The 23,402-nt window shown below is 44.2% G+C and overlaps 1 long non-coding RNA gene across 1 annotated transcript in view; it reads right to left on the reverse strand.

Annotated features, from left to right (window-relative positions):
• The window catches only part of LOC146442924 (uncharacterized), a 300,193-nt gene extending 289,357 nt beyond the window's left edge, over window positions 1–10,836 (reverse strand). The window contains exon 1 of the long non-coding RNA XR_014849506.1: window positions 10,454–10,836. This is a non-coding gene — a long non-coding RNA (uncharacterized LOC146442924). The remainder of the gene's footprint in view (window positions 1–10,453) is intronic.
• Between the last annotated feature and the right edge of the window lie 12,566 nt (window positions 10,837–23,402).

Consider the following 23,402-nt stretch of genomic DNA (forward strand, 5'->3'; position numbering starts at 1 on the left):
GGCTTTGGTCACTGGGCTCCTCTCAGCTGCCACTGGAACCAGTGCATCCCTGCTCCTCTAACAGGTGGCAAAACTAGTGGAAGCAACACTCTTGGTTAGCACATCTTTTGCCTCTGTTCAAGGGGCCCAAGCCTCCCTTGGAACTTGCAGTGTTTCTGGCGATGACATCCCCTCCAACATGCCCTTCTGCTACTTGCTGGGGTCTAATCCCTGCATTTGGGTTTTCAGAGCCACAGGCCATCACTGCACAGGAAAGAAACTGGGGAAATGCTCCCTGTACCAGCAGCCAGCAGAGTGTGTGGCCAGCAGAGCTCTGACTGGGGTTAGGCCAGAGATGAACTGTGGCTGCTGCGGCAGCTCTGTGTGCAGGGCAGATGTCACCACTAAGGTGTAATCATCTCCCTTAAGCTTAAGATGCCCTCTGCTCCATCAAGCACTGCCAAACCAGGATTAATTAGGAAGACAGTGCTGTGCCAGACACAGCCAACATTCACACTCACTGACAGCAGTTCAGGGTGTCTGCTCTGGGTCTTATCAAACTCTTTTTCAAAGGTGGAGAACTCTCAATCCTATAGTTCCCAGACTCAGAGGAGCAGGGGGACAAAGCTGACCTTGCACAGCTGGCCCAGCATCACAAGCCAGACTTGAGGATATCCTGCTTGGCCTCACCAGCCTCAAGCTTTGAGGGAGGAAATGGAGTTTACCAAGCAATGGATAACACTCTGTTGAAGGTTGGGGGGGGGGGGGGAGGGGGGGATTTTCTCAATTTCTGTGACTAGGAAACCACAGCAACCAGGTACTCGAGGACCATTTGCTCTTTTGTAAGAGACAAAGGATGTGGCTGGGTGTGGTAAGGGGCGGAGGAAATCTGACCATTGGGACTTCACTTGCTCGCTGGGCACCAGAGGGGGAAGAGTGAAGCTGCTGCCTTCCTTTTGCTGCAACCACAGAAAGCCCAGCTCTGCACTGCTTTCTCTTCATTGCAGGGTGAGCTTTGGTTTGAGAAAAGGCACCCTTTTCCCCACCCAGAGCGCGTGTCTCCCCAGCTGCACTCGCAGCTGCTGCGGAGGAGCCCAGCTGTCATTGCCCCTGCCCCATTCGCCAGAACATACCGTGGCGTGTGCCGTAACTGCGAAGTTCCTGCCGCCTTTGCTGGCTAGCCTGGGTGAGCCATTCCTGCCGCTCCAGCTGGAGGTTCTGAGCTCTCTGCTGCGCCGTTACCCTGCCCTCCAGCCCGGCCGCCATTACCAACCACGTGAGAAACACCTGACCTCGCGCCACAGTGCCACCTGCAGCTACTCGGGAGTCATCACACCTGCCCTGCCCGGCTGGGAGCTCAACAGCGCCCCTGCTGGTTGTGACTGTGACTACACCAAATGGGAAAGTGCTTGGCAGCCCAGGGACATCTGTCACAGGGTTTCTGCTTTTTGTTTGTTGTTGCTATTCTTGTTGTTGCTTGTTTACTCTGTTATAGATACTAGTAAAGAACTGTTATTCTTTTTCCCATATCTTTGCCTGAAAGCCCTTGATTCCAAAGTTAAAATAATTTGGAGGGAAGGGGGGGTCACGTTCTCTATTCTGAGGGAGATTTCCACCTTCCTTAGCAGATACCTGTCTTTCAAACCGTGACACACTCCAGCATTTGCTGGAAACAGAAACCCCACAAAGGGTTAATCCAATTGGCATAGTCTTGTTAACATTGGGTTAAAATGTTAAAGATAGGCTTTAGGAACAGGATAGGTAGGCACTGCATGTACAGGGCTCAGCGACATGATCACGAAGATTGCTTAGAGAATGGGGATTGTTTTAGTGAAATCATGCGGATTAGCACCTGTGAAATAAATCAGAAATACTATGGGAGATAAGGGGGCTTAAAGTCATGCTTGGGGGGAAACAATGGAACAATGATAAGCTGATGATTAACATATGATTACATCACTGTTCTGTAAGGAAAGGTATAAAACTGTACTTGTTTCAAACCTATGGCGAAGCCAAATTTGGGTAGATGCTACACCCCGGCTTCCCGAGCTCGAATAAAGGCACCTGCATATAATCATTCAGTGACTATGTGTTTTCCACGCTAACAGTCTGGTCCAAGCCCTAAGTCTGGGAAGCCAGATGTTACATTGCAGTAGGAACTCAATCTAGGAAGTGAAACAGCTTCTCCTTCTAGCCCAGGGTCCTGGAGACACTCTATGCAATTCCTGCCACAGGAACAACCTGTGCTATTTGAGAAACCTCAGCCAGGAACATGCCTTCAGGAAGCAGAAGTTGGGGAAGACAAAGTAAAAAAAAAAATCCATCGCCTGGACTGAAGGGTCCCAGGGAGCTCCATAGGCAAAGAGCTTTGTTCCTAGGAGATGTAGCTGAAGGAGTGTGGTTGGGTGCTCCGTGCTGGGGGAACTACAGACAGGCAGTGAGAAGCAGTATGGGCCAGTAGATACAGGGAGCAAATCATAATGCAGAGGTAAGATCTCATCACACTGCATGGGACTAGAGGCTTCTGCTGCTGTTTTTGCAGGAAAAGATCACCTGGGGGGTTCTGTTTAGAGTGGCATTGTATGACATCATGTGGGGCTGAGAACTCAGGGGGAGGCAGCCGATTTATTGGGATACCGAAGTCTAATGGAAATCAGAACACTCATCTCCTCCATGGCATTCTTCATAAGTAGATCACAAATGGGAGCATGTCACTCATGCTAAATGTAGGGAAAGGTGAAATGGCTTTTTCCAAGTCACCGAGCCAGGCAGCACAGAGGTTCTTCAGCACTAGGTTGTTGCTGCCTAGTGCTGTCCTCTAGGATAGACCAAAGAGATCCAGGGGAGAGTACAGTCTCCATTCAACTCCCAGTGTCAGGATTTCTAATGATTCTTTTCTTTTTAGGTGAATCTTTTTGTGAAGAAGGGAAATTGTCACTGTGAGAAAGTTCTGCTCTGTCCCAATTATTTGTGTATATTTGCAATTACTATTCATCCAGGCACAAAAACACATACATATATACGGATGTGTGGCTTATTAGTGGCCTCAGAGCCATAGAACCACTCCTGTAAACATCTCCTTAGGCACAAAAGCAGTAGTCACAAAAATAGTAAAAAAATATTTTCTTGCATATGTGCATTTGCTATATATTTGCTGTAGAAAGACACTTTCAAACTACAAAATGCTATTAGACATTTTAGAGAAAATAACCTGCCAAGCGAGCATGTTTGTTTTAACTAGAAGTTCTTGAGGACCAGAAGTATGAGCAGCTGGTAAACTTCTCTTAATTATTTTCCCCTACATTTCTAACAATGTACTCAAATGATTTTAGCATCTTAAAAATGCTCTGCTTAAACATCTTATGTGTCGGCAAATTTAGAACTCCACAGATGTCCTGGAACACAGAAGCAGAGATGGGGGGAAAAGAAAAAGAGAAATTAGAGGTAAAGAGAGAGAGAATAAAAAGCCATTTAAAGGGACATAGAAAGAGGAAGATAACAAAGAGAAGTCCATACAGTAAAGGGTGTTGCAGATTTACAGGGATCTGAAAAGCAAATTGTTTATAATACCAATAATTCTGAGTGTCTGTGAGCTGAGGGAAAGCTGAAGATGAGGAGATGAAAAGATGGGGAGGAGCTCCCCTTTCCCTACAGTCTCTGAGGGCCAAACAGTGCAAGCAGGCCAAGAGCACCTGCTGTCCCTCCACTAAAGTCACTGTGACAGAGGGGGACAGGATGGAAAAATACTGCTAGCTTGGGAGCAGATGTGGGGCTTGTGGCCTCAGCTGTCCTTGTTCAGACCATTTGTAGATTGTTTTGAAAGCCATATCTTTTCAAAGATCTCCTACTTAAAGGGCACTCTCTAACAGGGGACCATATGGCTTTTTAAACTCACTGGAGTTTTCTTAAGTAAAGACTGATTTCATGGTGGGTTTGAACAACATCTGGCACAAATACGATCTTTTGGATTCCTTCAGTATGAATATTTAATAGAAGTAACTCCAAACAAAACTGAATCTGGATCCTGTTTTTAAGAGACCTTGACTGTGCTCTACACTTTAAGAATGTACTTGAAAACTCTTGTTGTGTTCCCCCATCACTGAAATTGTGTCGATAAGTAAGTTTAAACACTGAAAGTATCATTGCATAATTTTGTAACCATGTCATTTTCCGTGAGTACACCAGATTTGGGGGTTAGGTTTTCTCAAAGGAATTTTTTCCCATTTGTTGTCAAGGAGATGGGGGGGGTACTTTCTCTGTAAAATGGCAGCGATTAAGAGACAAAAGGAAATGGCCAAGTACCTTGACACACCACTGAAATGGTTTTGGGGAGAGGAATGGGCTTTTGGCAGTCTCTTAGCAGTCTCATTTTGGTGCTGGACTTCTGCCCAGGGGCTCGCTGTGGAATTCTCCTTGCTGTATTGGTAAGCCTGCTGCTTGCAGGACCTGCTGGTTGACTGGGACTTTTCAGCTCCTGTGATCGCCTGGAGAGACCCTCACCATCTGCATGGGTGTTTCAGAGGAAATTTGGGCCCCCGAGTGTCATAGAAACTGCGGGAAAAACAAAAACCCTCCAACAACATTTTTAATGTTAGAGAATCAAGGCATTACTTTATTATCTGGCCAGGATGTTGTTCTGGCCAGGATGTATCACAGAAATCACCTCATCCACACATAGCCCAGGTGTGCAGAGAGAATCATTCCATGACACATGACTTTTACTCGATTCTTCAGATATTTTATACAGTAAAAAGACATAGAAATGTATTGGGTCAGTGTTCATTTGTCCAAAGGTAAGCAAACCCCCAGTATTCAGCTGCCTATTGGATCCGAATCTCCTTGCTTCTGATGTCATTGAGATTTTTTATTCTTCAATTTTCCTATCAGTCCTTTTTGGGCCAGATGTCTTCACCCCTGCTGGAGGTGGTGTGGGGTAACTGTTTGTAGATAGCCACTGCTGTCCTGCTGATGTTCTGCTGATAGCCCTTTATCTTTTTGGTTACTCCCAGTCTGTTGATATGTTGAGTTTATCAGACCTCACCTGGTAGAACAATGCCCTGGAAAGAAACCTAAAATTCCTTTTCCTGGGTAAAGACAAACAGAATCCTTTGACTGAAGTTATACAAAATATTTAAACTGGTATATTTTCCAACACTAGCTCCTCCCTCTCTCCAGAGACAAGGTCCCAGCTGCTGGTTGCCTGGAACCTCGGCAGCCACCATCTCTGTTATTCTTTTTCCCGTATTTTTGCCTGGAGTTATTATAATTTCAGAGTTATTATAATTTGGAAGAAGGGGCCATCTTTCCATTCCAGGAAGGTTCCCGCCTTCCTTGGCAGACATTTGTGAGGACAATCAGGAACAACTGGAGGTTATGAGCCACCTGCATCCTTGGTCACAGCTGCAAGTCCTCTCCTAGCCAGTTCTGGCTCCAAAAGTTTCCCCCACACCTCTTTTTACTCCCAGAATTTTTTGCAAAGGTTTTTTTCTCCTGACAGTCTTGGATTTTCTGGTTTTATCTACTACTTTCCGGTGTGCCTGAGGAAAAAATCGTTTCCCTTCATGTCTGGGGGGAGTTGGAAGTTCGAGAGAAGAGCAACAGTGATGATTTAGGGTTAGCTAGAAATTACTAATTTAAGAGAACTAGAAGCTGGATAATAATAATAATAGTAAATTTTGAACTGATTTAGAAGGCCAGAGATTGGATAATGATTTACTAAGGTTTGCCTGCTGAAGACAATTTATTATTCGCTTAATGATTTTGTGCCTACCTAGCATCGGGGAGGATAGAGAGAAGAGAGCCAAATAATTGAGAAAAACTACTGAGTATAACTGAGCATCCCGCCCTTGGACCCCAGAACTGGTACAAGGTGGTTCTCAGGCTTGGGCTTGGACCAAGAACCAAGGGAGCATGCACAAGGGAACAGGGTGAAGAGTTCATCATGAGGAAGACTACCGACTTTGCCCTCATGAATCATTTGGGACCCTTGCCCACAATTAATCTGAGACACTGCGCTTGCGCGAGCATATTTAAATGAACTTTGAACTCATTATAATATGAAGCAGAGATAGATAATGAATATGTATAGGGGCTTTGTCTAACTTTATGCATATGTAACCTGTAACCTAATATAAACCTAGTGAAGTGCTGCTGATGGTGTGCATGCTTTTGGAGGGGCTACGCCTCATGCTCCCCATCTGGAATAAACACATACCTACTTCATAGCTATCTGAGTTGTGGAGTCTATTCCTGCCTCAGTGACGGTGGTGAATGATGCTTCCCTACAAGATCTCACTAGTGATCCCTGGAAACAGGGACATTGGAGCTCAGCCTGGCTGTGCTGCTCCTCCTTCACTCAAGAGGTGTCTGCTGACTTTGAGTCCTCCCAGGATTTCCTTGTGGAGCTGAGAAGTCTTTCCCTTCACTGCAATTCACACTCAGCTAAGAAAAGTTTGAACTTTGATACTGACATTTTAGGGCTGAAAGTTGTCTCGAGGAGTCTCACACAACTTCACCTCCTGCTTTTCTGGAGCATGGTGAGGTGGAGAGGTTATTCTGGATTTATAAAATCAAGGAATAGGAGACTTGCCAGTTGCCTGTAATCTAATCGTGTGACAGCAGCATGAGGGCCACCAGAAAGGACAGAGCATCTCCAAGGATGTGGCATTCCCAAGCTCCATAAGGAGATGGAAAGGCGGCAGTGCTGTCACTACCACATGAACTTCCTTGGAGCAGGAGTACATCAGATGTGAAATCAGGCTGAGTACACTTTCCTGCACAAGACTGAAGCACGGAATAGACTCCACAACTCAGATAGTTATGAAGTAGGTATGTGTTTATTCCAGCTGGGGTGCATGGGGGGTAGCCCCTCCAAAGACATGCACACCCTCAGCAGCACTTCACTAGGTTTATATTAGGTTACAGATTACATATGCATAAAGTTACACAATGCCCCTATACATATTCAATACCTATCCCTGCTTCGTATTATAATGAGTTCAAAGTTTATCTAAATATGCCCGCGCAAGCACAGTGTCTTCAGAATAATTGTGGGCAAGGGTCCCGATGATTAATTATGATGTGGTCGATACTCTTCATCACGATGAACTGTTCACCCTGTTCCCTTGCGCATGCTCCCTTGGTTCTTGGTCCTAGTCCAAGCCTGAGAACCAACTCATACTGGTCCTGGGGTCCAAGGGTGGGATGCTCGGTTACACTCAGTGGTTTTTCTCAATTATTTGGCTCTCCTCTCTCCATCCTCCCCGATACCAGGTAGGCACAAATTCATTAAGAGAGTAATAAATGAATTGCAGCAGGCATATCTTAGTAAATCATTATTCAATCTCTGTCTCTCTAAGTCAGTTCAAAAATATTATTACTACTATCCAACTTCTAGTTCTTTTACATTAATTTCTATTTTACCCTAAATCAAGATGAAGAAGGGAAATGCAGGAGGCAGGAACAGCTAGGATTGCACCAAAGGGGAATTGATGTGACCATTCCTGGGACTGTGATGCTACCAAAATTATGGAGGTTGGCTGTTTTCCCTTGCAGGCAGATCTATTTAATTTGTGAAGTTCCCAATGAGAGCCTTGTGCTCTGTCACCTTTAATAGACACAGTGCAGGGACTTGCTGTTTCTTTAATGAGACAGAAAATATGTGAAGCCCTCTCATTAGACTGGCTGCAGTTACCTCTCTGATCCAATTGGCTCCTCCCTGCAATATTTAAACTGTTTTGCAAGCAAGGAAAAAAAGCAACCTCAGCTTTTTGTGCCATTCAGCTGAAGCAGGAAAAATTCAAAAAATTACATGAAAGGGAAGAAGGTGGAGGAGGGAAAAAACTACCCAAAAAGGCAAAGAAAATGGGCTGTGAAATGGCTGAGAGGGAACATGTTTTCATAAAACAGCAAGTGCTCTGAGTCATTCCTCTCCTTTGAGTCCAGTGTTTCTCCTGTTGGCAGCAGATCAGACCCCTCCCTGCACTCCTGCTGATGCTCTCCAAACTCTCTGCTCTCTGGGGGTTGCACTGCATTTACAAAACTCCCCAATTTTCTCATTCAGCTCTGTGAGGAATGAGTGCTGCACATCCCCCTGACATGGTGCAAGACTGATCCCCATTTTTCCCACAGGATGTCACCTGGAGGAACAGAGACTCTGCTGTTCCTGGTGTTTTAAGAACACTCATTCCAGACCTCTGTACACCTGGAAGAGACTTGTCTGCTCCAGGCTGTAGGAAATGTTCTTCTCTCCCCACTGTGGCCTCCTTATGCCTGTGTTTACCAGCGCTGGAGGAAGAGCAGCCTATAAGGCACATAGTGTAGATAACAGATATTTGCAATTCTACCCATCTCCCTTCCAACTTTTCCTTTCTTCCTGGCACTTCCATCCCAGCAAAGGACAAGTATGGAGGTTATGGAGCAAGTAAGTTTGTAAACACTAAGGAAGGAAGCTAAGTGAATTTGTTTAGGCAGTTTTCTGTGGAATGTTGGCATTTTGCACTTAAATAACTGTGTAAGCAACTCAGGAGTAACAACTGGTGTGCTCAGCATCAATGCTTTTAAATCTTCCTTGGCTTTTCTCTGCTGAAAGCCCTACAAAAATACCTCTAAGAAAGTTGACAAGGAAACAGCAAAAATTTTTTCTATTTCTTTATAATTTTTGTTTTGTTACAGAATTGGAAAGCAATTTATTTTATTTAAAAAAAAGCATTTCTGATAAATGCATCTGAGAGACTGCATATCCAAAATTCTACCCTAAAAACACCCATTCTTAAGGCAAAGTTGTGCTTCAAGGCCTGTGTTAGCAGAATGACAAAATCTTCCCACGTGGTCTCTCTAATATTATCACAAATGGCCCTTTTAAACTTGACTGACAGCTCTGGCCCCTGTTCCTTTGGTTACAAGTTAGGTAAAGTGTTTGCATAGAAAAATAGTGTTTTATAGAAGGTCTCTCAGCAGTAGAACTAGTAAAATTTTCAAACACAGAGTTTACTCATTGAAAAGCAAGGTATTGGCTAAAAAAGTCAGAAAATCTGGATCTCTAGCTACTTAAGTTTCTACCTTGTGCTTAATCACAGAACAAGAAAACAGAATATTTTAGGCTGAGCTAAAGATTTAGCCTAAGGTTTTGTGACACCTAAAATACACATTTCAGTTCTGTGTAGTTTGGACTTTTCTTTCTGGAAACAAAGTTTCATGGATAGAAAGTGTCCATTTGCAGGAACACAAAGCAAGTTTTTACCAGTCGGGTTTCTTTTTTTTCCCTACCTATCATGTTAAAAAAAGTATATATAGAGAATCAGTTTGATATGGTCAAGTGGCCTTCAACATTTGATTTCAAATGTCTTAGAATTCTACCTCCCCTCAGCTGAGATGTGATAATTGACCAAATGTATTTTCCTGTTTTAAAAGCAAAGTAAACTTACCTATTTACTGTTCTGGTAACATCCTAAAATATTTGCACCTGGTTATTTGTGATTACATTTCCATGTTGTCGGGGTTTGACCCTGACTAAACACCAGGCACTTCGACTCTCTCTTGCCACAAGAAAAAAACTGTAAAAATACACACCAATCTTGTGAGTTAAATGAGAGAGGACATTGCTAGGAGGACGCACGAAGAAAGGGCAAACAGGCTTTAAACTTAAAGTTGCAAAAAGTGATTTAATTACCTAACAGAGTTGGAGGATAAATGTAAGGCAAAAATAAACTTTTCATACACTATTTTGTTCACTCACCTCCCTCCCTCTTACGAACCCATTTTATTCACCCTCTTTCCTCTTCTTTAACCAACAAGCTTGGGTAGGGGGCAGGGTGTGGGGTATTTTCTCAGTCCACAGAGCAAGTCCATAAATCTATTCATCACCACAATTCTTCTACTACAAATACTCTTTATCTCTACTTGTTTCTCTCTCTCTCCAGACAGTTTTTTTCTGCTCTCACCCCCACCCTCTTAAGAAGCAGTCTCTCCGCTCACTCCCTCTCCCTCTTTCTAAACCAACAACACGGGCAGGGTAAGGGGTATTTTCTGGTCAGTCCATCAGGGAGAGGGGTTCTCTACTTAGCCATGAGGTCCCTCCCATGAGAGACAGACCTCTGGGAACCTCTTTGGCATGTGTCCAATCTCACAAGCAACATCCCGCCCGAATTTTCCTGCAACAAGAGTCTCTTTGTCCATAAGGTGCTGTGCAGACTCTCCTGAGCTGAGGCCAGGCTGCTTCCATCCCAGGAGCAAGGCCTTTCCCTCCCTTGCAAGGCCTTTGCAGTTTTAACTCTTCGATGAGACTCCCACTGGATCACAGTTTTCTCCAGGCATCCACCTGCTCATCTGGAGTAAGCAGTGGGTAGATTTCTGCATTCTTGTGGACTCCATGGGCTGCAGGGGGACAACCTGTGCCCCCCCATGGCCTTCACCCCGGCTAGCAGAGAGTTTTCAGCTCCGGCACCAAAAGCACCTCCTCGCCCCCCGTCTCCACTGACCTTGGCGTCTCCATGCTGTTCTCCCTCACATATTTTCACCTCCACCTCCTCCTCCTCCAACTACAAAGAAGTGAAAGAAGTGCGTGCCTGCTTTGTTTTGATTTCTTCTTAAATATGTTTTCACAGAGGCGTAACCAGCACCTCTAATTGGCCCAAACTTGGCCGGCAGCATGTCCATCACCTTCAGAGCCATCAGAGATTGGCTCTGCTGGACTTGATGTAAAAACTTCCAGAACTTTTACTCAGGACACACAGGAGCCATCTTTGTGCCACTCTCCACCCCTCAGACACCTCCCCAGGCCTACCACAACAGCTTCTGAGGGATCCAAATTTCTCCCAGATGTCAAAAAATACTTTACTGATGTTTTGGGCCAATCAAAACCACCACGCATGTTTAGGTGAACTGTAAGTCTGGGGGTGTTGATTCCCACTAGTGAGATAACTCCTGAACTTAGAAAAAGAGTCCCAAAAGTCAAAAGATCATTTAAGAAAAAAGAACATATTTTCTGCTAGCATATATTAACATTTAAAGCCTGACCAATAACAAGTCAAAGCTGGTCCCCTGCTGAAATTTGCCGTTCTAAGCTATGCCAAAGAAAACAGTTGAAGTCTTTGAAATAAGCTGAGTCAAGGACACAGAGAAGCACTTCTTGCTTTGGCATTCAGGCAGTGGAGGAAGATTCAGAAATTATGCTTTAGAACACAAGGAAAGCAGTTAAGGCTATAATACTACATAAGTAGTGAAAATATTTTATCCAGATGAAAATAGTACCTTTATGTCAGTGCTAAAACATAAGTTTAAAAGAAAAAGTATTCAGTGCAAAAAAAAAAAAATTCTGAAAAAATAAGCAGTACAAATGTCAGCACTCTCTGTAGCTCCTTAGGTTACCTGAAACAATGTGACAGATTCTGACCAAATTCCTGTTGGATATAAAACTAAATAAATTCTCTGATGCCATCTTTTTTTTTTTTTTTTTTTTTTACTGCTGTGGAGAACAACCAGCAAGGAGAAAGTCCTTTTGCTTTCTTTCCAACACTGTCCAGGGAAATTGCACATCCTTGATGAAACCCTGTTGGTTACCCCATGAAGCCAACATGAGGTTTTGTATGACATGAATTACTGGTCCCAACGCCCACCACAGAAATACAGAAATACAGGGCTTCTCATCCTGTCCTCTCTTGCATGCCTCTTGCCAAGTCTGACTTGGGATCCATCACACTAGGAAATTCTGCCACACTAGTGCCCCTCTGAGATTAATATATTTGAACAAAATATAAGGCAGTGCAAAATTTGTCTGTCTGCAATGAACCAGTGAGTCTGTTTTTAAAACTGATCTGCAGATTGGATGTCTTTCACAGAGGGCATTTGTTACAGGGCATTATTTCTTAGCAGTAAAGAAAACAAAATCAAGATGATCAATTACAAGCTTTTACTATTTGCCTTTGTATCTGTTTAATTTACCATCTCTAAAAAGAGACTTTGTTTGGGGGAATTCAGGTTAAAAGACATAGAGATTAAAACTGCCTGGAATATTCTACCTTATTGCATTAGATTTAGGGTTACTTTTCTTCAGTATTCAAAGCTACTGCTCATTTACTATCAGACTTGTTTTTATTTCAAGTCCATGTGCTGCAATTTGTCTTGGAGAGAATAATGGTAAAAATGAAACTTTCTACGCCTAGTTTTACTTTTGCCCTAATTCTGTGTCCATGGTGTCCGTGTCTCTGTGCTGTTGGACAATGCCATTGCCCCACAGGAACCAGACACCTCCTCTTTTAAGTCACACTACCCAACAGGACTTCACATGATCCCATTCTCCTTTTATCTGAGGGGCAAATAGACTTTTGAGATGAAGATGACACAGTCAAAGTTGTAATTCCACTCTGGTCTTCAGATGTGTTTTTTCCCTGCCATTCATCTCGTGTCACTGATTTCCAGCAATTTTTGCAAGGAGATTAACTTTCCATATAATTAAATGGGTAAGATTTTGGAGTCTTCCTCTACTCATCTATTTCTTCCTCTCAAGTCACAGGGAGAGCAGAGTTTAAATACAAATTGACATCTGCCACACAGTCACATGGGGCCTGTCTATATTTAGATTGATGTCTATAGCAGCTACATTCATCAGGACCATCCTCAGTCAGAAGGACTTTAATTACAGCACCAGAGCCTTGCTTTCCTCCTGGATTGGATCTGGAGCCCCATCACAGAACTTTCCTGATGGAATAAAAAGTAGTAATGTTTCCCACTGCTCAAGCAGGGCTTACAGTCAAGTTTAAGACAGGTTGGAACAGTTCCCTGGTTTGAGAACACAGAGAACATGGCTTCTGTCCGTGTATAGCTAGAGTTGTCACATGGCATGGGAATATAAAGTTGACAAAGCATCTTGGTTAAATGATTGAAAAACCAGGGTTTTGGCACACACGTGTTTCCTGCAATTTTGAAAAGAAATGTCTAAGTGCAGAAGACATTAAGACTTTTAAGGACTTTTCTTTAATAGACTTGTATCTTAACCTAGCTTGCTTAGAACTCAGGGAAGAAAGCGAAACTTGAATAAAAAGAAACATCTGAGAGTGTGTCCCAAACTAAGACAAATTCTGTAGAAAAGTTCTCAGCGTTCAAAAAGCCTGTAGGCTGAGATGGTCAGCAAGAACTTCTGGCACCTGAAACTGAAGCACATTTGTTTTGATTAGCTAATTTGTGCTGGTTTGAAAGTAAACCAGTGGGAGAAATGAACCCCACACTAATCCATTGAGAGATTTCAGGTCAGAGTTACAATTTAATGTAAAGGTTACAATAAATGATACACAGAAAATTATACAATGATACACAGAAAAACTGGCTTAAACCTATAAAGTCAGAATACAAGCTGGAACCCTATTGGGCAGGGTGGTGGTTACAGACCTAGCAAATGGTGACTGCAGTCCCGTTGGAGTGATGGTTGCAGTTGAAAGCATTAGTTGTGTGCAAGTTCTGATCCTCTGCTGGTGGTGGTGATGGTGTCCCAAGTCCCCAGTTATATATCGTCAGGTTCAGGGGAGAATGCTCAGTACCTCCTCCAGGGCGGGGAATTTCACAAAGGAATGATGTAATCCTGTGAGTCATAGGATGTTTTTGGGAGTCTAAATCCCTGCAGCTGCCCATTGTGCTGGTGCCGTTTAGCCACAATGGCCAATTAACAGAGATGACCCCTCAGGATGGGTAACTGTGCTGGTGATTCCCAGAGGGAGTTTTCAGTCTGAGTCATTTGTGAAGACAAAGAAACACTGCCCTGCCTGGAAGGGTTTGCCTCCTCTCCCTTATCTCATTTAACACCCAGCTTGTAGCCTGAGGGGTCAGGTATGCACTGGGCATCTATTGTGGACAACCTATCATTAAGAGCTTGTCAGAAATGGCATGAGAGGAATAGAATACACGGTTTGGTTATACCCCACATTGGCACTATCCTTCTGTAACCCAGGACATAATTGTGTATGAACAAATTCACACTGACATCACACTGCATTGCATGAGGCTGGGGGTGCTGACCAAACTCCCACTGTGATGCAGCTACTCTTTGTCTTGAGGGAGCACAAGCAACACAGTTGTGCTGGCACAGCAGTGTGCAAGCTTGCTGTGCAGTGTGCACAAGGCTTTCAGGCATTGCTCTGACCACACTTTGGTTGTGTTGGAAAATATACCAGTTTAAATATTTTGTATAACTTCAGTCAAAGGATTCTGTTTGTCTTTACCCAGGAAAAGGAATTTTAGGTTTCTTTCCAGGGCATTGTTCTACCAGGTGAGGTCTGATAAACTCAACATATCAACAGACTGGAAGTAACCAAAAAGATAAAGGGCTATCAGCAGAACATCAGCAGGACAGCAGTGGCTATCTACAAACAGTTACCCCACACCACCTCCAGCAGGGGTGAAGACATCTGGCCCAAAAAGGACTGATAGAAAAATTGAAAAATAAAAAATCTCAATGACATCAGAAGCAAGGAGATTCGGATCCAATAGGCAGCTGAATACTGGGGGTTTGCTTACCTTTGGACAAATGAACACTGACCCAATACATTTCTATGTCTTTTTACTGTATAAAATATCTGAAGAATCAAGTAAAAGCCATGTATTGTAGAATGATTCTCTCTGCACACCCACGCTGTGTGTGGATGAGGTGATTTCTGTGATACATCCTGGCCAGAACAACATCCTGGCCAGATAATAAAGTAATGCCTTGACTCTCTAACATTAAAAATGTTGTTGGAGGGTTTTTGTTTTTCCCGCAGTTTCGGTGACAGTTGTACTGTCTGCTTCTTTTGGGTCAGAGCCTGGAATACCCTTCACATGCTCCTTGAAGGGACCAGATCTCTCACAGAAAGAGGAAGATGTTTTGCCAGCGGAGAAACACCTGATTTTCTGTGACACCTGACAAATGTGGAGTGGAAATGGCAGGTATATCTAATTAACATACTTTGAAAAGCCTTGTGCTTTCATCTGGTTGCTCTGCACTGCCCCAGGGCCACCCTCTTTGTCGAGTGCAGTGCCCAAAGGTGGAAGGAGCAGCTGCCTTCTGTCCCTGCCAGTCTAACCACGGGGGACAGTGTTGCCTCAAACCTACACACAAGAAAGCTTTTGTAATTCTCCTGCCTGTTCCAGTGATGCAGAAACCGAAGTAAAATGTCCTTGGTAGGAGATTATGATACTCCAAGGAGATTATTTGAGATTTTCTAACTTGTTGGTAGTCAGTGACGCAGCATCCTCTGGGTAGTAATCAACTGACAGGAAATGCTCACTCATTTCTGCAAAGAAAATTAATAAGAGAAAAGGTTTGTATATTCCTGGTTTGGGTTTTTTATTTTTTTATTTTTTTTTTAAATTTTAATATGATGGCCTATGCCAGAGAAGATAAACTCTTTTTTTCTCCATTCTTAATCTCCCAATGTGATATAAATACCATCCCACAATTTAGCATTGTTAATTAATATGTACTTTCCATTACCTTCCTTTTGGAGAGCTCATTATCTTGAAGAATGTTACTCTTCATTCAAACATTTCATTCTGTAGCAGGAGAAAGAGATGGAGGCACAGAAGAACTACTTTTAACTGGATTATGTAACAATGGCTGTGATAATAATTGTCTGGGAGAATTATATGGAGGTAACAAAAAGACTCACAAAATGAGTACATTACAAAGACTCTTTTATGACTGAAAAATACTGATGTCCTTAAAAGAGAGCGAGAGAAGTAGGAGTTGGATGATTTTGTAGGAAAATGCAAAGATTACACTGAGGTTTGTCTTGGCACAGGGAAGATGTTTTCTTAGGATTGCTGAAGGAAAGCTTACACTGTGTTCTGTTGTTTCCTCGGCCGTGTTTCCACAGCACATGTTCTTTGTCCTGCCCTAGGAGCAGTGAGAGGCTAGGCTGGTCAGCCTGACCCAGGCTCTGACAATTCTGTTGCCACCGAGTGCTCATCAAGTGGAGCAGCTCTGAGTGCCTTTGGTTGCTGTGCCAGCGTGATTTATCTCTGCACAGACAGCTCATGCCCAGGTAATTTCAGCTGGCGAGGCGCACTGCCAGTATGTCACCCTTCGGGATGCAGCTGTGCAAGCAGGGTAATCCAGGATGGGCTCAGAAAGTGGGAGACTGAGAGGAAGGCAGAGCAGATAACTAGTTATTCTGGGCACCCATCACCATGACAGCTATCTATTTCTAGATCTATCATATACACACTTATTTCAGGAGCATACAGGGGGCTAGTCTACTTGGTAAGAGATGGGGGGTTGTCCCTTTAAAAAATGTCAACACCCTTTATTGGACACACTTGACAAGTGGCTTCAAGCTTGTTGGTTTTCTCTTTAAGTTATAATCATGAGAAGTCTGTTTTCCTTATCACTTATTTCTGCTAAAAGGTTGCACTTGCTGTCACCATTTGGGATGTTCTAGCTGTGTGTACTAAACACTGTGTTCAGAAAATTTTATTTTTGTCACAAAAGTACAGCTGTATCTAGAAGGTGGTACAGAATTAGAATAAGGTATAATGAAGGACTGTAGGTTGCTAATACACATTACACTCAGCAGCACCTTGGCATGTGGAAATGTGCAACTTTACACATCTGGATAAAAGAAACCAACAAAGAAGAGATCAAAATTCTTTTAATGTTAACAAGGGAAATGTAATCTTCAATGAAACAGGTAATTTCTTCCTGTAGTTGGTGACTCCCCAGATGACCACCTTCCCATGGATAGTGTTAATGTGGAGCACTTCAAAGGCATGGGAGTGTGGGAGGGGAAAAAATCAGCTTTGAAAGGCAATTTATTTTTCTGAGGGAGTAGTGGTCTGCTGGATCAGTTGGCCAGCTTGGCCAGATACATAACTGGGAGTGTCACTGCTGCAGAGAAGGTGGTGGTGGGGAACAGGGGGTCTGAGGGGAAGCAGGAGAAAAAGCAGAGTATGGAAGTCTGAGCACCATCTCTGTGGTGGAGGAGGCTCTCTGCTGTGAAGCATTTCCTCATTTCTGTGGGCCCAGTACAGAGTGGAGATTTCAGCCTTTTATGCACAAGGCTGGGTTAACAAAAGTTAAAGAACAGCAAGCAAGCAGAGCAAGCTCTCAATAAGTTCTCAATAGAAAGGCTGCTCAGGATGTCTCTTGCAGCACTAAACACCCTTTACACTTCAATTTGGAAGTGTCCCCTTCAGGCAGACATCTAGAGTCTCTCTTTGATGGAACTGTGGATGGTAGAAATACTGAAGTCCATTTCCCTATGGATTTTGTGGTCCATCCTCTCCCACAGTCCTACTCCACTGACCCTGAAATCCTGCTGTTTCCCCACTGCAACATGGATTGTGCTCCACAGGGAGATGATTTCCCAGTTGTGTGTTCAGTGCTTCCCCACACTGCAGTCTGTGGTTGGAGCACCGTGATCACTGCCACGTCCCTGTACTCCACAGACAGGACCTGGCTTAGGTGTGTGACCGATTGAAACTGAGTCACTGAAATTGGCTGGGAAAGAGAAGAAAGACTAGGGATCATACATATTGTCATAGAATTATTTAGGTTGGAAAAGACCTCTAAGATTATCAAGTCCAACCTGTGACTGATCACCACCTTGTCAACCAGACCAGAGCACTGAGTGCCACATCCAGTCATTCCTTGGACACCTCTGGGGATGGGGACTCCACCACCTCCCCTTCCAATACCTGATAAATCTTTTCCATTAAGAAATTCCTCCTGATGTCCAACCTGAACCTCCCCTGGCAAAACTTGAGGAACCATTTATTTTTGTCCTGGGAGCAGAGTCCGACTCCCCCCTGGCTGCACCCTCGTGTCAGGGAGCTGTAGAGAGAGAAAAGGTCCTGGCTGAGCCACGCCAGTTCCCTCGGCAGCTCCTCATGCCTTACTCTCTAGACCCTTCTGCAGCTTTGTTACCCTGCAGACATGTTAACAGGAAAAGCGTCTAAAGAATGCGTTTCAAACGCCAGCAGTGGATTTTATAGTGTGTGTGAAATTGAGTAATCCTAGTCCTAATCTCACTTTGACTACAAGGTTTGTAATTCATGTAAAAACCGGGCAACCCTGGAACGGGGACAGGCGGTGGTCCCACACACCCAGGGCTGCCTGCTGGGTGCCCTTGGGAACTCTGAGTGTGGCTCTGGGGCACCAAGTCGGTGGGGGGCGAATCAAAGGCCTCACGGCTCCTTCCGAGCAGGACAGCCCGGAGCGCGGCGGTGCTGTGGGCAGCGGGCAGTGAGCGAGGGGCAGAGCTGGAGGGGATGTTTGCTCAGCGCCTGCTCAGGGAGCACAGGGCACAGCCGCTTCTCCAGGGCTGCCTGTTCAGCTCGACAGATGCTCCTTCCTTAACCCTTCCCCTTTCTCCCTGCCCCCCAAACAGACCCTTTCCCCAGTCAAAGCCGGTTTTCCCCAAGCAGTCAGTAAATCAGCCGGATGAGGCTCCCTTCCCCCACCTGACACGGTGACGAGGAGTGCCTGCTGATCAGTCCTTGCAGTAGTCTCTACCGGTTGCTGCTTCGGCTATTAAAAGAAAAAAAAAAAAAAAAAAAAAAAAAGAAAACTCCCTCAAAGCCAGCAGCGGCTGTCCCCGCGTTCCTTGGCGTTGGTGGCCGGAGCGGAGCCCAAGCAGAGCCGCGGCCGGACAGGGTGTGCGAACCCCGGCGGAGAGCCGGAGATGGAGGGGCGGGTGGTGTACGGGATTGCTGCGGACCTGGGAGGAGGTGGAGTTTGCTTTCCTCGGTTTTTTTTTAGTCACATGAGTCCCGAGCGAGCCCAGGGCTGCTGTGTCGGTGCTCAAGGGGGCTGAACTTGGGCGCACTTTGCCGCCTCGGGTGTAGGAAGCCCGTCCTGCGCCCCTGTCCCTCAGCACGGCAAGGAGAGAAGCTGGAGCATCGCTACCCTTCCTCCGGCAGTTTTCCTGGCATCCCACTCTGGCTGGACTCGCTGACCGTCCTTCCTTCTCCTCCTTCTCCTCCTCCTCCTTCTCCTCTTCCTCCTCCCTTTACCCCGCTGAAATACCCACACATCAGCGGCTTTAATGTGAAAGGAAATTCAAAAGCATCTGGGGAAGGAAACAAGTTGGACATGTAAAGAGGAAAAGAGCTCGAGTTTCACCAGTAAGCCATGAAATGAAAAGTAACAGCTGATGTAGTGGAGGGAAGGCGAGAGAATCGTCATCGGGAGCTATGGATCCAAGGTTAATGGAGGGTGGGGGAGGGTGGGGGGGGTGGGGGGGGAGGGAGCTGGAACTTAGAGTAATTACCCGGGCAAAGGAGAGAGCGAAAGAAAGAGATCCAGGCTATTGCCTTGTGCTGCAATAGCTTGGAAAGAATCACCAGGAAAACTGGCAAACGTTAGCCAAAGTCTTTGCGTGGTCGAGAGCCACTGCCCCTCTCCTTTTAGAAGTACTAGGCTCAGCATCTGATTTACTTAGGAAAAAAAAAATCCCAGCAGGCTTCCAAGAATTTGCATTTTCTATCCCCACAGTTGCTTGCCCGGGAGAATGAAAGGAAGAAACTGCTTCACTTATATTTCCCCCTAGTTAGACAATAAATACAGAAATAAAGAGCTGAGGAGTGGCAGTAGGGGCATAGGGGGTAGTTGTGCAACTGGGCGTAGTTAAAAATACCTACACCACTGGAGAAAGACCACCTCTTAATTTTTCGTTTAGAAATATTTAAATTAATGTGTTAGAAGTTGAGAAGAACATTGTGTTGTCCTGGTGAGATGTGATGTTGAACAGTATCAAATCCAAGGAATGATTTTTCCTGCTCCCATTTTATGACCCATATACAAACACAAAGGAGGGCAGAAGTTTTCCAGCTTGGTAACCCAAGGCTGAGGAGCCACAATTCCCATTGCCTGGGCCCTAACACACCGAGAGGGGTGACATGTCATCTCCCTGTCCCAGTTCGTCCCACAGCACATGCGGATCAGGCCTTTTCACAAAGTTGGCCAAAGCCCGAGAACAATGAAGCCAAGAGGATTTGAGGGAGCAAGCTCTCCTGCGGGATCCTCTTTTCCCCCCTCCCAGCCGCATCCCTTGCCACGAGGCTCTTGGAGGTTGTCCTTGGCCAGCTGCCCTGCAGAGGTACCCCAGCAGGGTCTCGATGCTGTGGCCTCTTCCAGCAGCCCCCGTGCTCCTTTGTTCCACGGCAGCTGCAGCTTGACTACATCTCCCAGCAGGCTGCACTGGGGAAGCGGGGGGAGAAAGGCTTTTCCACCCTTTTTCCTCCCCCATTACATTCCTCCTCAGTGAGAGGAGAATACCATACTCACTTTGCTGACACATCATGTGCTGTGAGCAGACAAGAGGGGCAGGGCTGCAAGAAGCAGATCACGGAAAATAAGGGGCAAGTTACTGCCTCCAACATCAAATTCCAGAGATGTGGTAAAAACAAACCAAAAAAACCAAACCAAACCAAACCAAACAAAAAAGCCCCAAAAACATTTAAAAAAATAGAGAGAGGGGGAAACAAAAAGACAAAAAAAGGAAGAAAAAAAGGGCTGAGGAGGAAGTCAGTTAAATCCTGAAGTAGGAAGGATGTAGCCCTGAGCTTTGAAATCTTGATAAATACATAGAGGAGAGATTTCTTTTTGTCTGTGTGCAGGGCCGACGGCTGTCAGTCTCTCTGGATACACAATTTACACAACTGTTTCTCCATTACAAACTAAAGCACATGCATGTCTTGCATAATGTTGTTTGCCACCATACAAATGTTTCTTTTCTGGCCCCTGTAGAGCCTACAGATTGCTTTGCTGATCTTCTGCATCAGATGGCTTTACCCTTCTGGTACTGCATATATGCAGATCTGAGGTCTGTGTAAATATGTGTAAACAAAATACGTATTTTGTAACAGATTTATTTTTAGTCCCAATGTTTTTACACTAGGGATAAAGAAGTTTGTTTAATTGATATCATTGGTGTAAGAGTGGTTAGTGCTAGCAGTAGAAGCTGAAACATTATCAGGGCTTTTAGAATTAGAATTGCTGGTTGTAAGTGGTCTCCCTGTAAACACTGTTTTCTTAGTTATACTTTTGATTTCAGCAAAGCAATGCTTGTTTAAATGAAGAGGTGTCTGCCTCAGGTTTCTAAAGAGTCCTGGCAACAGAGTTTCTCTTCAAGAAGAGCTTGGAAGTGATGATTATAATGAAATCTGGGAGCAGCATGCCAAGCCTGTGAGCCTCGGGGAGATGGTTCCACTCACAGACTGAGTGCTGCCCTGAGTGTTTGGAAGCCACATTTGAATGACTAAAGCAAGCTCAGGAGCAGACCTTGCACTCAGATATGTGGTTTTGGGCATATATGTGAGTGTCTAGGTATTTCTGTATGCATGCAGACATGAATACTTATGTAAATACCATTTATCCACTGTGTATTAATTGTCTGTGTGATATCATGTCAATATACACAATTGTCTGTGAGATAAGAGACAAATATAATGTCAATATATAGGATTGAATTTTATTTTAAATTGTAAATTGGATTAACTTATCTGTCTGATTTGGCCAAGCAAATTATTATTGCTCCACTGCTGATTTCATCACAGTATTTTGTCCTTGGTGTCCTACGATACTTTGCCATGATGATTTTCTTCTAAAGATGTTTACATGTATATATAAAAAAATACTCACCTATGCTGTTGATAGTATAACCATTCTGGAGAGAGTAGTTTTAAATCTGTAATTTTTACATTAATTAATGTTTTCTGTTCCCATCTGAATTGTAGCAAAGATAACAAAGATAACTAACAATGATAATCAAGCTGTTCCACTCCATTATACCATCGCTTTCGTATCTGAAGTCTGGGCTTCAGCCTTTCTGAGGACTGGTAAAATCTGCTAACAATTAGTGTTGTTTTCACTGAAATTAAAATTGATATCAAGGTGATAGTAGTAAATTAACTGAGTAGGGCTTAGATGGTTGTTATATTTTTATTATACATAGTATAACAGAGTTTTGAGCCAGATTTGTGACTTCAAGCCCCAGCCATAAAAAAGAGGTGGTAAAGAGGCACTATGACTCAGATGGGCCTCCTGGAGTCACATTTTCTTCCCAGATCCATTTTGTTCCTAAGAACAAGTGCCCACACATTTACTCCCCACAACATTTTGCTACTTTCTTCCTTTTCCAAACAGCTCCTGGTACCTTCCACTGAGCAGTAGAAGGATGGTAGCAGGTTCTCTCCGTCTCTCAGTCCTCTTTCCACCTGTTTCAGTGAAGAAATAGCTAGGATTCCTATTTTCTGTTAGAATTCCAAGCTCTGGAGTATTTTGTGTGTGCCTTGAGTTTGCTCAGATTTCTCAGGCTGAGCTTTTGTATCGGTCACAGTCTGGTCATCTAAACACAGCTCTGTCAGGACTCTTGCTGGGATGGTGGCCCTTTATACTGCATTTTTTAGTCCATCTGGATGCTGGCATGTAATACACCCTTGCTCTTGGACAAGCTAAAGGGCTTCTTTAGCTCTGGCTGGGATAGGAACTATGGATTTGAGCCAGGTGAAGTATATTTTTCCATATTTGCTAGATAAAGATGTTCCTACTTGTGGCAAGGGGATTGGGCTAGATGACCTTGAAAGGTCCCTTCCAACCAAAACCATTCTATGATTCTATAGATAGACAGATACTCAGTTGTCTTCAGATTATGTATAAGCAGGAAGGAGGACACGTTTTCTAAACCATCTGTTTATCTGAATGGATTCAAATTTATAATACGTTGATTTCCCAAAGCTGAATGCAGAACCAAGTAGAAGTTGAGTTTCTTCACTGCAAGCTTCTATATTGCAAGAATTAGTGAACTTGGTTTAAACAGTTTCTTTGTGGCCATCTGGAACACCTTTGCCACATATGATTTTTCTGCAGTTCTTTATATCTGCAGCCTGTCAAGACAACCATCCTATATTTGTGCTCACTGACTTCCTCCCAAGCTCAGTGAGAATATGATGTTTCTAAGATGGTGAAGGCTGGGCTCAAATATAATTTTTTCCTTAAAACATGTGGCTAGTGAAAATAGTGCTCTTCTTACTCTGTCCCCACTGAATTTCTCTCTAGTTCTGCAAGAATTTTATTAATTTCTTTTTCATTATATAGAATAATCACAAAATCCCTGAATGGTTTGGGTTGGAAGGGACCTTAAAGCTCATCTCTTCCCATCCCTTGCCATTGGCAGGGATACCTTTCACTAGACCAGGTTTCCCCAAGCCCCATCCCACCTGGCTTTGGCCACTTCCAAGGATGGGGCAGCCACAGCTTCTCTGGGCAACTGTGCCAGGGTCTCCCTGGCCTCACAGGGAATATCTAAACTAACCCTACTCTCTCTCAGTATTAAGCCATTTCCCCTTGTCCTGTCACTCCAGGCCCTTGTACATAGCGTCTCTCCATCTTTCTTGTTGGCTGCAGTATCCTGTTTCAAAACTGATGGTATTTCATACTGTAAAACAGATGCCCAGAC

This window comes from Lichenostomus cassidix, chromosome 1Ab, assembly GCF_008360975.1.
Source record: "Lichenostomus cassidix isolate B80296 chromosome 1Ab, HeHo_3.0, whole genome shotgun sequence".
In the NCBI taxonomy this organism is placed as follows: Eukaryota; Metazoa; Chordata; class Aves; order Passeriformes; family Meliphagidae; genus Lichenostomus; species Lichenostomus cassidix.